Here is a 16,189-nt window from a genome sequence, read left to right as displayed (position 1 = left end):
GGACTGTCCCAGGATAAGGCACAGCACTGATAGGGTGAGGAATTGAATCTATTGATGGCATTGGGCCACTAGCACTAGGTTATGGGAGTGGTGAAGGATCACTGACTAGTGCTGATTTTAATCTCCTGATAGATTTTCATTTAGGGTGAGTGATGGTCCATGTTATATGTCACCTTAGCCAGGCTGTGATTCTCAGTGGTTTGGCAGACACTGGACTGGGTGCTCTTCGTGATGTAATGTAATGTAATGTAATGTAATGTAAACTCCTACCACAATATAATGTAATAAAATGTAATAATCTTCCATAATGTAATATAATCACTTTCTATAATGCAATGTAATATAATTATCTTCCATAATGCAACGTAATGTAATCATCTTTCATAGTGTAATGTAATGTAATCACCTTCCATGATGTAATGTAATGACCGTCCATAATCTAATGTAATATAATCATCTTCCATAATATAATGTAATGTAATGTAATCACCTTCCCTGATGTGATCTGATGTGAGCAGCCAATTGGTTGAAAGGGGGGTTTCCTTGGGGGCGTGGTCCACCTCCAGAATGCAAATGGATATTCCAGCAAAGCTTGCTCTCCTCCTGCACTCTTCTTGTCACCTGACCTTTGGTTACTGGGATGTAAACCTGCAGAAGCCTCCAACCTGCTGCCTGACCTGCACGTCTTGGATACACCAGCCTCTGCAACCCCGTGAGCCAGCAGAGGTCTTCAGCTTGCCTCCTGACCCACAGATTTGGGAATTGCCGGCTTCCACAATTGTGCGAGACATTTCCTTCAAATAAGTAGTAAATCTCTCTATATTTCTCTCACTGGTTTGCCTCCTCTAGAGAACCCAGACTAAGACAGCATGTTGTAAGGAACATACCCCTCCAGACGTATGCACTTGAGGGATGTTGGAGAGGGGGGAGAAATCCCTTATTTATTTGAGGATAACCTATTTACAGCCATCAAGTGAATCAATAGCCTTCATTTAGATCCTTAAATGGCAGTTTAATTTCATTCAATTTACCTGATACACATTGTTGGGAGGGAGGATGGAGTTGGAAACCAGGTTCTAGAAAGGTTCTGAAAATGTTATTTCAAACAATATTAATTTGAGGAATTTAGAGTTTCAGAAAAGTTTGCATTTTTTTTTCTAAAGCTCTTCTAAGACAATCTTAAAGGAATGCTCAGAAGGCTTATTTCATGGTGTGTGTGTGTGTGTGTGTATGTGTACGCTTTTGTCTATAATCCCATTCGGGAATAGAATTTTTGGGCTATGTTAATGGAGCCATATCAACGTACGGGTGTCTTAACCTAATCACTTTTGAGATATTAAAAGAGCAGATTAGGCACAGAAGCAAGCAAGCAAAATGGGGGAAAGACAGATGTCATGTGAAGATCACCAAGCTACCCAGGAACACCGGGGCTAAGAAGCTGAAACATGGACTTTCCCCAGAGAAAGCGCCTAGAGTGGCGCCCTGAATTCAGACTTTCAGCCTCCCACACTCCCACCTTGCTGAGGATGAAGGACTCGGAACACAGGATGGGGGTGCCTTTTTTTTTTTTTTTTTTACTTTAACAAAGAAATTTATTTTCTCATTCTAGTAGGCTAGAAGTCCAAATTCAGGGTGTCGGCTCCAGGGGAAGGCTTTCTCTGTCATCTCTGGAGGAAGGTCCTTGTCATCAACCTTCCCTTGGACTAGGAGCTTCTCCGTGTGGGAACCCTGGGTCCAAAGGATGCACTCTGTTCCCAGTGCTGCTCTCTTGGTGGTGTGAGGTCCCCCCTTCTTTGCTCACTTATGGAGTGCATTTTTATCATTGTGTCATCTAGCTTACAGTCCTCATCAAAACACAGGCTCTTCCTGTCTTTGCCTCCCACTTTGCTCTATGACTGCAATCTGACTAAATCATCTCTAGGAAATGTGGAGAATTACCAGGGGTTTGGGATGCTTTGCTACCAATGCATCCTACCACTGATATGTTGTGTAAATTCTTGCTGGCTAGATGACAGGAAAAACAACAAAAGAAAACTAACACTTGTCCCACGGCTCCTTTGAGGGTCCCCTACCTCTCAAAGTGTGCCAAGGCTAGTTAATACAAAGTACTGGGTGGAACATTCCATGAAGAAATGAGATTGGAAAAGCTGAGCTCAACAAAATTGGACAGTTTTCTGAGCTACGAGGGCCTTCCAAAGCCTTTGCCATGATCATGATCCAAAACCAGAAACCCATTGCGGTTGAGTCGATTCTGACTCATAGCGACCTTATGGGACAGAGTAGAACTGCCCCACAGGAATTCCAAGGCTGTCATCTTTATGGAAGCAGACTGTGACATCTTTTTCCCACAGAGTAGCTAGTGGATTCGAACCACTGACCTTGTGGGTAGCAGCCGAGCACTCTAACCACTGTACCACCTGGGTTCCTATGCTAATAATAGGCATGGAGATTTTCCAGTAACAGGGCACCAACCACAGTGGCAGTGGAGTCAAATATGATTCAGGGAGAACCCATGTGTGTGGAGTAGAACTGCACTCCACAGTGTTTTCAAGGCTGTGACTTTTTAGGAGCAGACTGCCAGGCCTTTCTTCCAAGGTGCCTCTGAGTGGGTTTGAACCCCCAACCTTTTGGTTAGCAGCCTAGTGTTAACCATTTGCACTACCTAGTGTCTTTGCATTTCCCAGACTTCTGGGCCATGTAAAGACCCCTGCTCAGGACACCTTGTGGGGCACACAGTGACCACGTGCCCTAACCTGACCCAAACAGACTGGAGAAAGCCCTTCGGCGCATCTCCCTTTCTACATCCAGAGGGAACAAGGGAGCAGATTATTCCCTTGCTGCCACAGCCATCTTAAGACCATCTGTAGTTCTATCTGGAGATTTTTCAACGGGATCACATAGAAGTCCAAACGGATGTCATACAGATGTGAAACCAAAGCTGTAGATAGCACAGTGGGAAAAAAGGAAAGAACTTACACCCCTTTGGGACAACACTGGGTGGTTAAATCCACCAAGGAAGAAGCTGGCCGTACTTCTGAACTTTTTCTTACATGAGCGATGTTGTTAGGTGCCATCGAGACGGCTCCGACTCGTGGTGAATCCATGCGTAACAGAATGAAACATTGTCCGGTCCTGCGCCATCTTTATGACTGTTGCTATGTTTGAGCCCACTGTTGCAGCCACTGTGTCAATCCATCGTGTTCAGGGTCTTACTCTTTTCATTGACATTCTACTTTACCAAGCATGATGTCCTTCTCCAGGGAATGGTTTCTCCTGATAACGTGCCCAAAGTAAGCGAACCAAGGTCTCCCCATCTTCACTTCTAAGGAGCATTCTGGCTTAACTTCTTCCAAGACAGATTAGTTCCCTCTTCTGGCAGCCCATGGGGAGATACAAGTCTGTATTGATTAAGCCATTCAGAACCATGTTTCCTATTAACTTGCAGCTGAACCATGCTGACCAATGAGTGGTGACGTGGAGCCAGTAAGCAGCACAGAGACATTCATCTGTGTAATAGTTTTTGTGTGAAAAGTTCTTTTTGGGGACTTTTCACCAGTGCCAAGCAGATGTCATCTTCTTGCAAATGTTTCTAAGGAAGTTGCATGAAAGAGAGGGGGATGTGATTTCTAGCCCCAAATGTCAGCACATATATCTCTTGCAACTTGGGTCTAATCGTTGTTGTAGGGTTATATGGCTGTTTCTTAGAGACTGCTGCCATTCATCGCCCCTGACTTGGCTTAGATTCGTGGAGACCCCATATATGACAACAAAATGTTGCCCGGTCCTGTTCCACCCTCATGATCGTTGGTATGCTCGAGTCCATTTTTGTGGCCACCATGAATTTTGTCTTCCAACCTGAGGGGCTCATCTTCCAGTGTGATATTGGATAATATTCTACTGTGATCATAGGGTATTCACTGGCTAATTTTCAGAAGCAGATCACCAAGACTTTGTTCATGGTCGCCTTTGTCTGGAAGCTCTGCTAAAACCTGTCCACCATGGGTGACCCTGCTGGTATTTGAAATACTGGTGGCATAGCCTCCTGCATCACAGCCACACAAAAGCCACCACCAAAAGACAGACTAGGAGGCAGGCAGTGGTTCTTATAGTTTCCATTTATGCAGATAAAATCACAGACATGCATATAGGTGGAGCTGTAAAATCACAGCACTGGCCTGTGTTCCCTTCCCTTTTTTCATCTTAAAAATCAGATTGCTACACACAGGGCTGTGAATCACAAAATGAAACAGCTCGTGTCCAGTGGGTCACACTGCTGCTCACAAAAGCCTGCAACGTCCAGCTGGGCTTTTCATTTCTTATGCCAGCAGGGTGAGTTCTCTATCGACACAGAGGGCTTTTAGTTTTATTAGAGAATGCATGCGGTTTTTTTTTTATATATATAAAGAGGTTATTAGATATCAAAAATAAGACTCCCCTTTATGAGTTCAGTTAGTTTATGTTTATGGGTGCACATAGTTCCAATGTAAGTATGATAATACATCTATGACTCACACCTTATTTTGAAAGTTTAGATTAAGGAATGTAAACTCACAGTTGAAACTATCCTCAAGTAAGTATCAGAAGCAAATAACACTCTCTGAATATATACCCACATAAGATGGAAGGCACGAACCCCCCAATACTTCATCATTTACTGAATCAGTTCATAGTCCGCTGGCATGCATTTTTTTTTCCCTACTTCTTTGGGTAAACACGTACAGGTAGATGTGTGATGTATATTTAATTTGAATTACTCAGGTTTCCTTCAAAATTCTGAAAGAAGTTCAGTCCACTTTGAGTTCTTCCAGTGGTTACCTTTAAACAACATATTTACATCGCTCTTATCTGATGTGAGTTTAAAAACAGTATTTATTTAAAGCTTGGAATTAAAGACGAGAAAAGCAGCATGTCCTGTGCCTCACTTATCCTTTCAACCACAATTGCTGCTTTGGAAAAAAAACAAAAAACTGACATTATTACCTCTACATGGTCATGGCTGGTGGACTTCATCTTCTGCTCTCTAACCATAATTTCCGTAAGTTTAACGGTAGCGCTGCATTTAATGCACCCTTAAATTTGCTGTGAGTCTTTTAGGCAAAGCTTCTCCTGATTGGTTAGACTCCATCTTCTACCTGTGTTTGTTTGTGTTCTTTATGAATGTATATGAATATTCCCTGAGTTGCTGCAAACTGGAACCTATGTCTTTGTGCCATTAAAATTTATGAACTTTACATGAAATAAGCGAATATATGGAGACCAAAGATTACTGGTGCCCTGGTGGCGCAGTGGTTAAGCATTTGGCTGCTAATGAAAAGATTATTAGTTGTTATCAGTGAGGAGGGGGCAGGAGTTTTTGCTTAGTGGGCACGGAGTTTATCTTCATGGTGGTGGGACTATTTGGAAAAGGATGGCGAGAATGGGTATACAACTTGAAGAATATGATCAATGTCACCGAATGGTACACGCAGAAATTGTTGAGATGGCTTATATTTTGTCGTGTGTATTTTCACAATTATACATATGTATATATTTTTATAAGGTTACTATCGACTTGATGGCAGTGGGTTTGGTTTGGGTTTTGAAATAAATATATATACATAAACAGTTGTGGCTGCATCTTGGGACACATTTTCTTTCCTTGAAGACTTTTTTTCTACTGCTCCATTGTCTTCTAGCACATCTCGTTTGCTGTAGACAAGTCTGAGCTTCCTAGAATTTTTTCTGAATATCCACAGAATTCTTTCCAGAACTTCAAATACTAGTAATTGACTAGAACGCTTCTTTATTAATTGGTCTGTATAAGCACAGTGTGGTGCAATGGTTAAGTGCTTGGCTGCTAACTGAAAGGGTGCTAGTTTGAACTCACCCAGTGGCTCTGTGGGAGCCACTTCTGCAAAGACTAAAAGCTAAAACACCAAACCCACTGCCATCAAGGTGATCTTGACTCACAGCGACCCCACAGGACAGAGTAGAACAGCCCCATAGGGTTTCCAAGGCTGTAATCTTGATGGAAGCAGGCTGCCCCATCTTTCTCCCAAGGGGTGGCTGGTGGATTTGGACCATCCATCTTTCGGTTAGCAGCCAAGTGCTTAACCACTGCACCACTAGGGCACCTTCCCTAAAGACTCCAGCCTTGGAAACCCTGTGTGGCAGTTCTACTTTGTCTTACAGGGTCACTATGAGAAGGAACCACTCAATGGGAAGGGGTTGGGTTTTTGGTTTATGCAAGAATACTACTGACAAGGATAAAGCCCTACAGGTACAAAGCTGATGTAGAATTTTAATTCTTTGTATGGGAAGGATGGTAATTTTTCCTTAATTCAGAACACAATTAGATTGCTTATAGAGAGAGCTACATTCCATTTTCTCTTTGATTTAAATGAACCGGAGGGTATAGATATAATCCCGTTTGTACCCTGATTTGTTATTTCCTCCCTGCCTCCCAATTCTGTCTGCAGAGGGCTTTTTCCCTGTTTGTGCCGGGCCTGCTGGGGTGCACAGCGTATTGGGCCAGATGAGCTCAGCTGAGATTCATAGGAAATAGCAGGGAGGGCTCCATCTGGGCTGCACGATTTCTGCCGGCACCTCCAGAGGAAGCCTTTCAAAGTGCTGGGTGAAAGCATCCTCGGAGCTCCCCGGAGGAACACGTGGGCACTTCTTATTTTACTGGTGTTTAAGATCGCCCTTGGAAACAGTTAAAAGTAGGTGTAGTGTTGGGATTTTTGAGAAAAGATTAGAGAACGATGTTGGTTTTGATAACTCTTGCAGGTAGCAGTTGAATGATTTAAAAAAAAAATTAAAAGGAGCAATTCTTTCCACTACCATTATTTAATGGGTGGTGAGGGGAAAATACTCAGAATGGTGAAAAATAAACCAATCCTGCTCTCAAAAATTCATATAATTATAGCTTAGAGGAAATTAACACACACTTGAAAAGTTTCATGTGGCAATGGATGTATTTTGAACTAAAAAAAGATAATTTTAGAAAAAAATCATATACTGAACTCGGAGCTGAATATTCTACCGGGATGAACAGCGTTCTTTCCTCAGACTGCTACTTCCTCTCTAACGGAGGAAAGTTTTCAACATTTCACAACAGGCATTTTTAAAAAGGATTTTGTGTTTGCGGCACCCATCGCCAGGTCTTCTTTGGAAAACGAATCCGATATTTATAGGTTTATTTTGTAATAAAACCAAAACCAAGCCAGTTGCCTTCCGGTCGATTCAGACACATGGAGACCCTGTGCGTGTCAGGGTCGGGCTGCTCGGTGAGGTTTTTATGGCCATGACCTTCAGGGAGCAGGTCCCCAGGCCTTTCTTCTGAGGTACCTCTGGGTGGGTTCAAACAGCCACCCTGTTGTTTGGCAGCTCAGTGCTTAACTGTTTGGACCTACAGGGGTTCCTTATTTTGGAATCAACTTTGTACAACGTTTAAGAACCTTAATACATACCAATGTTCATTTGTAAATGACTATCCTAGGGCAAGCTCAGAAACTCTACGGATACAGTTGCTGCGGGTAAAAAGACACTTCTTAAAGACATAATGTGAGCATTCTTCTGGGAAAGTTCTGTGCCTGGCAGGTGGAGAAAGGGCACAGACGATGTTTTTTTTTTTATGGATTTCCTCCAAGGCGCCATATGGTTTTGGGTTACGGTTAGTGTCATGGACTGAACTGTGTCCCTCCAAAATGTGTGTCAACTTGGTTAGGCCATGATTTCCAGTGCTGTGTGGTTGTCCTCCATTTTGTGATTGGAATTTTATGTTAAAGAGGATCAGGGTGGAATTCTAACACCCTTGCTCAGCTCCCAGCCCTGATCCGATGTAACGAGAGTTTCCCTGGGGTGTGGCCTGTACCACCTTTTATCTTACAAGAGATAAAAGGAAGGGGAAGCAGGCAGAGAGATGGGTGATCTCATACCACCAAGAAGCAGTGCAGGGAGCAGAGCACATCCTTTGGACCCAGAGTCCCTGTGCCTGAGAAGCACCTCAACCAGGTAAGATTGATGACAAAAACCAACAGAGAGGGAAAGCCTGCCCCTGGAGCTGACGCCCTGAATTCGGACTTCTAGCTTACTACACTGTGAGAGAAGAAATTTCTCTTTGTTAAAGCCATCCACTTGTGGCATTTCTCTTATAGCAGCACCAGGTGACTAAGACAGTTAGGAAAACCAACCATTCCAATCGTAAAATGTGAAGTTTGGGAAAGACAGGACATAAAGATTTCTTTCTGAGTGTTCCCGCCCTGTGACCCTCAGTGGTAAGCATGGAGGACGAAGCACAGCAAAGAACATCACACAGAGAGCTGCCATTCTTAAATATAATATTTCACCCAAAAAAAAAAGGTTGCAAAGTTGGCTCAGAAGGAAATGTCCGGACACTCACTCACTGTCGGTCCGAACGTTGCTTCCCAGCCCTGGCCACCAGTCTTCCTGAGGGAGGACTATGGTCTCCACGTCCTCTGGAACTTAGCCCAAAACAGGGTCAGCCTCATCTAGACACTCATGAAGCCGGGCATCTGGGCACTACCAGGGCATAGAGGTTTGGAGGCTGCTCTAGGACTTGGCTGAGCACAGGACCCATGGGCCCAGTCTATGCCTGTCTTAGGGTTCTCCGGAAAAACAGAACCAGTGAGATAAACAGGTATAACCAGCTGCTGTGGAGTTGATTCTGACTCACGGTGACCCTATGTCTGTAGGACTGTGTTCCATGGCGTTTTCAATGCTCATTGTTCAGAAGTGGATCGGCAGTCCTTTCTTCTGAGGTGCATCTGGGTGGACCTGAGCTACCAACCCTTCGATTAGCAGCTGAGTGTGTTAACTCTTTGCACCAACCAAGGACTTCTACCCAGTTGTCTTTGCGTCAGCTCTGAGTCCTGGAGACCCCGTGTGCATCAGAGTAGAACTGTGCCCTGGAGGGTTTTCAATGGCTGATTTTTCAGAAGCAGATTGCCAGGCCTTTCTTCCAAGGTGTCTCTGGGTGGACTCCAATCTCTAACCTTTCAGTTAGCAGCTGAGCTAACAGTTTGCACTGCCCAAGTAGTAAAACACCTTGTAGAGTGATTTCAATCTTATTCTAAAGGTAATGAGGACCCCTTGGGGGGTGAACAAAGGATTAAAATTTCTCTTTCAAGCAATGGAGGCTTAGAGGGAAAGGGTGAGCAGCAGCCCGGTGGCGGGGCAGCACTAGAGGAAAGGACTGCACACCAGTCCTTAAGACGTTTTCCCCATTTCCTCCTGAGATGTAGTCATACCCAGCCACACAAACTAAAGGACTTTGGATCGCCCTGCTCTCTCTAGCCCTTCCAGCCCCACTCATCTGAAGAGGTCTTTACAGCTCCGCAAAGCAAGGGCCCTCGTGCATAGATGGTTTAAGCACCTGAACAACACTTGTGATCACAAATCTCGCTGCCTGCCCGATGGAGCTAGTTCCTGCTCTCCATCACAGGGCATAAAATCCCTGGGTGGCGATGTCAGATAGGCTAATTATCCCCCTTCTTAAAAATGCACATGACCTGAGAATGTGACTCCCTCTTCAGCAGTTTAATCAGGCGGCTTCCTTCTCATGTCTAGCTGAGAACTGCTGCAGGAGGGAAAAGGGCAGGGAAAGGAGGAGGGTTACTAGTGAAGAGCTTCTGAATATGAAGCACAGGAGAGGAAGAGGAGCCCTAGAGGCAAAGCGGTTCAGCGCTCGGCTGCAAATCGAAAGGTCGATGGTTCGAACTCACCAGCTGCTCTGCAGGAGAAAGACGTGGCAGCCTGCTTCCGTAAAGATTTACAGCCTCGGAAACCCTATGGGGCAGTTCTATTCTGTCCGACAGGTCACTGTGGGTGGGAATCGAATCGATGGCAAAGGGTGTGTTTTTTTTGGTTTGGGAGATGAAGGAGGCTTGAGTGGGCTCTTCATAGGCATTGGAGCATGTGAGTGTACTAAAACAACAACAACAAAAATAACAAAACAAAAAACAGTTGCCATAGAGTCAAATCTGAGTCATGGCGGCCCCATGGGTGTCAGAGTAGAACTGTGCTCCATAGAGTTTTCAGGGACTATTTTTCAGAAGGAGATCGCCAGGCCTTTGTTCTGGGGCTCCTCTGGGTGGACTCAAACCTCCAACCTTTGTGCTAGCAGCCGAGTGCAGTAACCATGTGCACGACCGAGGGACTCCCCCCACACACTCACACACACATGTATAGCGCATGCACACATATAAAACCAGCTACAGTCCAGCTGACTCCAACTCAGGGTGACCCCATGTGTGTCGGAGCAGAACTGTGCTCCACAGGGATTTCAGGGGCTGATCTTTCAAAAGCAGGTCACCAGGACTCTCTTCCGAGGCACCTCTGGGCGGGTCCAAACCTCCAACTTTCAGCTAGGAGTTGCGCGTTGAACCATCTGCACCCCCTTTTTAGCCCTACAAGACCCAGATTAAAGCAACTGCTCACTGGTGTTCTCTCTGAGATTCTGTTTTTCGCTTTGCAATGTTCATCACAATTGGCAATTAACTGCATCTTTATATGTGATATTCTTTATTTTGTCTTTCCCTAGGCTGTTAGTTCCGGGAGGCGGGGCTATGCCCACCTGTTCACCGCTGTATCCTCACTGCCTAGCTGAGTGCCTTGAACACAGGAGATGCAACAAGCACCGGGAAGCAAAATGGTGACGGGAGCTGGGTGGTGCTGGCTTTCCCCAGAACTCTTGGGGGTACATCTCTGTCAAGGCCGTGCTGGTCAGACAAGGGCAAGGGGCATGAATGGACAGGACAAGATCGGCGGGGCTATCAGGAGCCCTGGACTCGCCTGTCTCTGGGACCTTCACCAGGATTTGTGGTTAGTTGTCGCAGAGTCGGCTGCAACTCATGGCGAGCTCACATGCAAAAAAGGAAATGTTGATCGGACCTGCACCATCTTCACAATCACTGGTACGCTTGAGTCTATCGCTGCAGCCACCGTGTATTTTCAGTGCCTTTCAGCCTAAGGGACTCATCTCCCAGCACTGTATTGGACAATATTTTGTTGTGATCCATAGGGTTTTCATGGGCTGAATTTTGGAAGTAGATTACCAGGCCTTTCTTTCTAGTCTTTTTCTGGGAGCTCTGCTGAAACCTGTCCACCATGCTGACCCTGCTGGTATATGCTATATGTAGCTTCCAGCATCACAGCAACATGCGATCCACCGCAGTACGGCAAACTGACAGACGAGTGTTGGCGTGAACTTTAATTAATCCCACTCAGTTTGATGGAATGTCCATTTTTTTGCACCTGGGGCCTTGAGCAGTACTGGGGACGTTTGTTGTTGTTAGTTACTGCCGAGTCAACTCCAGCTCACGGCAACCCTCTGTGCCACAGAACAAAGTGTTGCCCGGTCCTTCCCCACCTTCACGATTGTTGGCATGCTTGAGCCCATAGTTGCAGCCACCGTGTATGTTGGGTGCCTTCCAATCTAGGGGGCTCATCCTCCAGCACTGTGCTGGACAACGTTCTGTTGTGACCCATGTGGTTTTCACTGGCTAATTTGTGGACGTAGATCGCCAGGCATTTCTTCCTAGTCTTAACATCGTATATTGTTGTTTGTTGCCACCGGGTCATCTCTGGGCTCATGGCAAGCCCACGTGCAGCAGAATGAAAGGTAGCCTGGTCCTGTACCATCTTCATGATTATTAGTATGTTTAAGCCCATTGTAGTGACCACCGTGTATTTTGAGCGCCTTCCAACCTTTTTTTTTTTTTTCCAACCTAGGGGGCTCATCTTCTAGCACTATATCAGACCATGTTCTCTTGTGAGCCACAGGGTTCTAACTGGATGACTTTCTGATATTGGGAACAATTTAGCCAATGGATTTGAGTCTGACTTTCTGATACTGAAGTTCAGGTAGAGAGAGGTCCTACTGGTCAACCAATGAGACCACTGGCTACTTGAACCTCCCAATCTGCCAGTCTGGTGAGAAGAGATCAAGGTCAAGAATTTGAAGAGCTGAGGCTAGAGTCGTTAACGGGAGGGAAGGAGATGGATGGGAAGCTTCAGATCTCCACCCTCGAGAAGCCTTCAAAAACCGCATCATCCTAGTGAGATGCTGTCCTTGAGGAAAGTTGAGCCTGGGGATATTCTGACTTTTAGGAATCGGCACGGTGTCTGAAAAAAAGCGTGCCGCAATCTGTCAACTCAGATTCAGCCTTCCAGGGAACTGGGGGATAACTTGCTTCATAAACACAATGACACATTAGCAAGGAAATCCGCAGAGAACAAACAGCTCACCACACAGGCCTGACGAGTTCTTTGCAAAGAAGGACTACTCAAAACGGAGATTTTTTTTCCGGAGGCAGGTTGAGAACACTGAAGGCCACAGAAATGAGTGGCCTCATGCAGAGATGAGCTGTAGCAGTTCAAGAGCCCCAGATTCTCCTAATTAGGCATCTCAAGCTCGTTTAAGGAAAAGATTCTTCTAGATACAACTGATCATGCAGCTGAAGCAGAAATGGCTTTTCCGTGCTGCCTTACATGGCATAGTTGTAGTGTGCTGTCGATTCCAACTCACAGAGCCCCCATGTGACAGAGAACAACTGCCCCATAGGGTTTTCTAGGCTGAAATCTCTATGGGAGGAGTCCTGGTGGCACAATGGTTAAGCGTCCTGCTGCTAACCCAAAAGTCTGTGGTTTGAACCATCAGCAGTCCCGCGTTAGAAAGATGTGGCAGCCTCCTTCCATAAAGATTCCATCCTTGGAAACCCCATAGGGCAATTCTGCTCTGTCCTGGAGGGTCGCTAGGAGTCGGAATCGACTTAATGGCAATGGGTTCGGTTTGGTTTGGTTTTTAATCTTTACAGAATCAAATTGCCTGGTCTTTACTCCCATGGAGCCACTGGGTGGGTTCGAATGGCCCACCTTTCTGTTGGCAGCTGAGTGCTTAACTGTTGTGCCATCAGGGCTTCTCAAACAGGGTGGAGATGTTCAACCATCTCCCGGGTGTCTTCCTTATATGGTGGGACCTGCATAGGCTGGGTCTACACTGGGAAATGGACCATGGGGGCTTGCATGAGTTTCTCAGAGTGGCTTGAAAACCACAGGCACGTATTCTCTGGCTGCTCTGGGGGCTAGATGCCCAACATCTGGGTGTCAGCAGGGCATGGCCTCCCTGAAGCCTCTAGGGGAAAATCCTCCTGTGACTCTTCCAGCGTCTGGTGATCCCAGGTACTCCTTGGCTGGTGGCTGCACCACTCTGCCTCTGCCTCCAATGTTGCATGGCCATGCGGCTTCTGTGCCCTTCTCCCTCTTCCTCTTTGGTAAGGGCAAGAGTCATAACGGATGAGGGCCCACCCTGCTCGGTATGACCTTAGCTGATAACGTCTCCATAGACCCTGTTTCCAAACAAGGTCACATTCACAGGTGCCCGGGGTTAGGGCTTCAACATACATTTTTGGGAGACACAATTAAGCTCAAACACTCTTTTTCATTCTAATTCCCGAGGGAATGTACCGCTTTCCAAATGGCTGAAGGTGGTCACGCCATGAATTATTGGGTTTTCTGGAGTGTGAAGAGGTTTTAACTCATAACTTTGATCCTCGTTTTGGATTAAACTGTGGCTCCCCTTCCCCCAGATAGGGGTTGGAATCCTGGCCCCTATGCCTGTGGAAAGGAGCCCTGGTGATGCAGTGGTTAAACCATTGGCTGGTAACCAAAAGGTCAGCAGTTCGAACCTACCAGCGGCTCTGCGGGAGAAAGACCTGGTGATCTGCTCCCACAAAGAGGGCAGATTAGGAACCCTATGGGGCAATTCTGCTCTGTCACATGGGGTCGCTATGGGTAGGAATGGACTTGAGGGCACGCGGCAGGGCGGTAACACCATACAGGTGGATGTGATCCTGTTGAGAAGCAGAGTTTTCTTAGTCACGCTAATGAGATCATACCCCAGTAGGATGGGTTCTGAAACTAGTCACTCCTGAGTAATAAAAAGAGCGGATTAGACACAGACACCCACGCACACAGACACACGCACACACACACAGACATAGAAGGAAGGCAGCTGCTAAGGAACATCAAGGATTGCTGACAGACACCAGAAACTAGGAGAAAGGCCCACAGAAGGAACTGGCTCAACTGAGACCCTGATTTGGACTTCCAGCCTTCAGAGCTGTGAGGCAATGAATTTCGGTTTTTTAAGGCCACCCACCTGTGTTACAATGGCACTAGGCAACTAAGACCAACAGCTGCCACTTGGTAACTGACCTTGGGCACGTGACTTACCCGAACTGTGCTTCAGTTTCCCCAGGTATAAGACAGGGGACCGTTGAGACACTCTCGACCACTACAGGGTGGGGACTCAAGACACGAAAAGAGCAAAGCAGAAGCCCAGGGGTGTACATTCATACATACAAAGTGCCTGGCTCGTGAGCAGCTCCCGACAAATGTTAGACAGCCTATTTACGCAGAAATGTGGGGTGCTGTTGCAACGTTCAAGTGATCAGCATCTGTGAATACTTCATACTAATTAAAAGTGTTTTCTGTTAGTTCTTCATATTTCAGCAACTGCCCGCCTCTCTGCCTTTCTCTAGGGAAGCCCGTTCCGACAGGCTGACAAGCTTGTACATAACCCTGACCCAGCTGCCGTCGAGTCAATTCCAACTCATGGCGACCCCGTGTGTTTCGGAGAACTGTGCTCCGTGGGCTCTTCTATGGTTAACGTTTCGGAAGCAAACTGCCAGGGCTTTCTTCTGAGGTGCCTCTGGGTGGACTTGAAACGCCAGCTTTTTGGTTAGTCTTAAAGCAGTTAAAGAGAAAAGACAGACTGCCTTCACTGGTGTTAACAGGAGGACCTGAAGGCTGAGTTTTCTATCAAAGCAACAAAAGCTAGATATAGCAAGGAAACTACACCTTTAAATAGTGAAATTATATGCAAACCAGAAATGAATAGCCAGGGAAAACACCTTGGTGGTGGTGAAGTAGGCTTTTTCAGACAAAAATGGAGAGGCTTTTTCATCATCAGACCCACAGATATAAATGTTAAATGGCAATCTTCACTGACTAGAACTTTTAGACCAATGATCAAGTTTTATGATAGTAGAAATCCTGTTTCTGGCTTTTAAATGAATGCCTATTTTGTCAATAAAAGTACAATATTGGTTATATTGGTTTGTAAAATATAGGCATCTTGATCATATCACACCCACCCCTCACTTATCAACTCTCTCATTAGCTGACGTTTTGCATTTATGACAGTAGTAAAATAACTACTATTCGACTATTTTGCACATTAATGGCATACATCTGGCTGTCACGAATGCTGAGGGGTGAGGCGAGAGTAACGCGTGTTGTGATGGTTATGTGTCAGCTTGGCTGGGCCATGATTCTCAGTTGGCAGTTACGTAATGATGCAGTTGGGCAGTCCTGTCATGATGTAGTCATTCTCCATTTTGTGATCTGATGTGGTCATACTCCATTTTCACAAAACAGCCTGGTCTTTGGAACCCAACCGTGTTGATTAAGTGAGAAGCTGCGGTAGTTAAGTATACCTATTCTTACTGTAGCATGACTTTGAATATGGAATGGGTGACAATTATTGTCTAAAGTGGAGTCTAAAAATGTATCTCTTTAAGTGTATCTGTTTAATAAGAACTGTAGCTGCCATTTTATAAATCAGTGTGCTAAGCATTTTCATACCACATGTGGCTTTGTTCAAATGTTCACACCAACGGTGTTGTTGTTAGCTGTCGTTGAGTTGACTCTAACTCATGGTGACTGACTCCATGTGTATCAGGGTATCAAATGTTCACACCAACGGTGTTGTTGTTAGCTACCGCTGAGTTGACTCTACTCATGGTGACTGACTCCATGCGTATCAGGGTATCAAATGTTCACACCAACGGTGTTGTTAGCTACCGCTGAGTTGACTCTACTCATGGTGACTGACTCCATGCGTATCAGGGTATCAAATGTTCACACCAACGGTGTTGTTAGCTACCGCTGAGTTGACTCTACTCATGGTGACTGACTCCATGTGTATCAGGGTATCAAATGTTCACACCAATGGTGTTGTTGTTAGCTACCATTGAGTTGACTCTAACTCATGGTGACTGACTCCATGTGTATCAGGGTATCAAATGTTCACACCAACGGTGTTGTTGTTAGCTACCGCTGAGTTGACTCTACTCATGGTGACTGACTCCATGTGTATCAGGGTATCAAATGTTCACACCAACGG

The 16,189-nt window shown here is 45.7% G+C and overlaps 1 protein-coding gene across 2 annotated transcripts in view; it reads right to left on the bottom strand.

The window, feature by feature from the left end:
* PUDP (pseudouridine 5'-phosphatase) overlaps nt 1–16,189 on the bottom strand; it is a 459,516-nt gene that overhangs the window by 350,815 nt on the left and 92,512 nt on the right. The window lies entirely within an intron of this gene.

Source organism: Elephas maximus, chromosome X (genome assembly GCF_024166365.1).
Source record: "Elephas maximus indicus isolate mEleMax1 chromosome X, mEleMax1 primary haplotype, whole genome shotgun sequence".
Lineage (NCBI taxonomy): Eukaryota > Metazoa > Chordata > Mammalia > Proboscidea > Elephantidae > Elephas > Elephas maximus.
The sequence above is the reverse complement of the archived record's forward strand: the minus strand, read 5'-3'. Positions and strand labels throughout refer to the sequence as shown.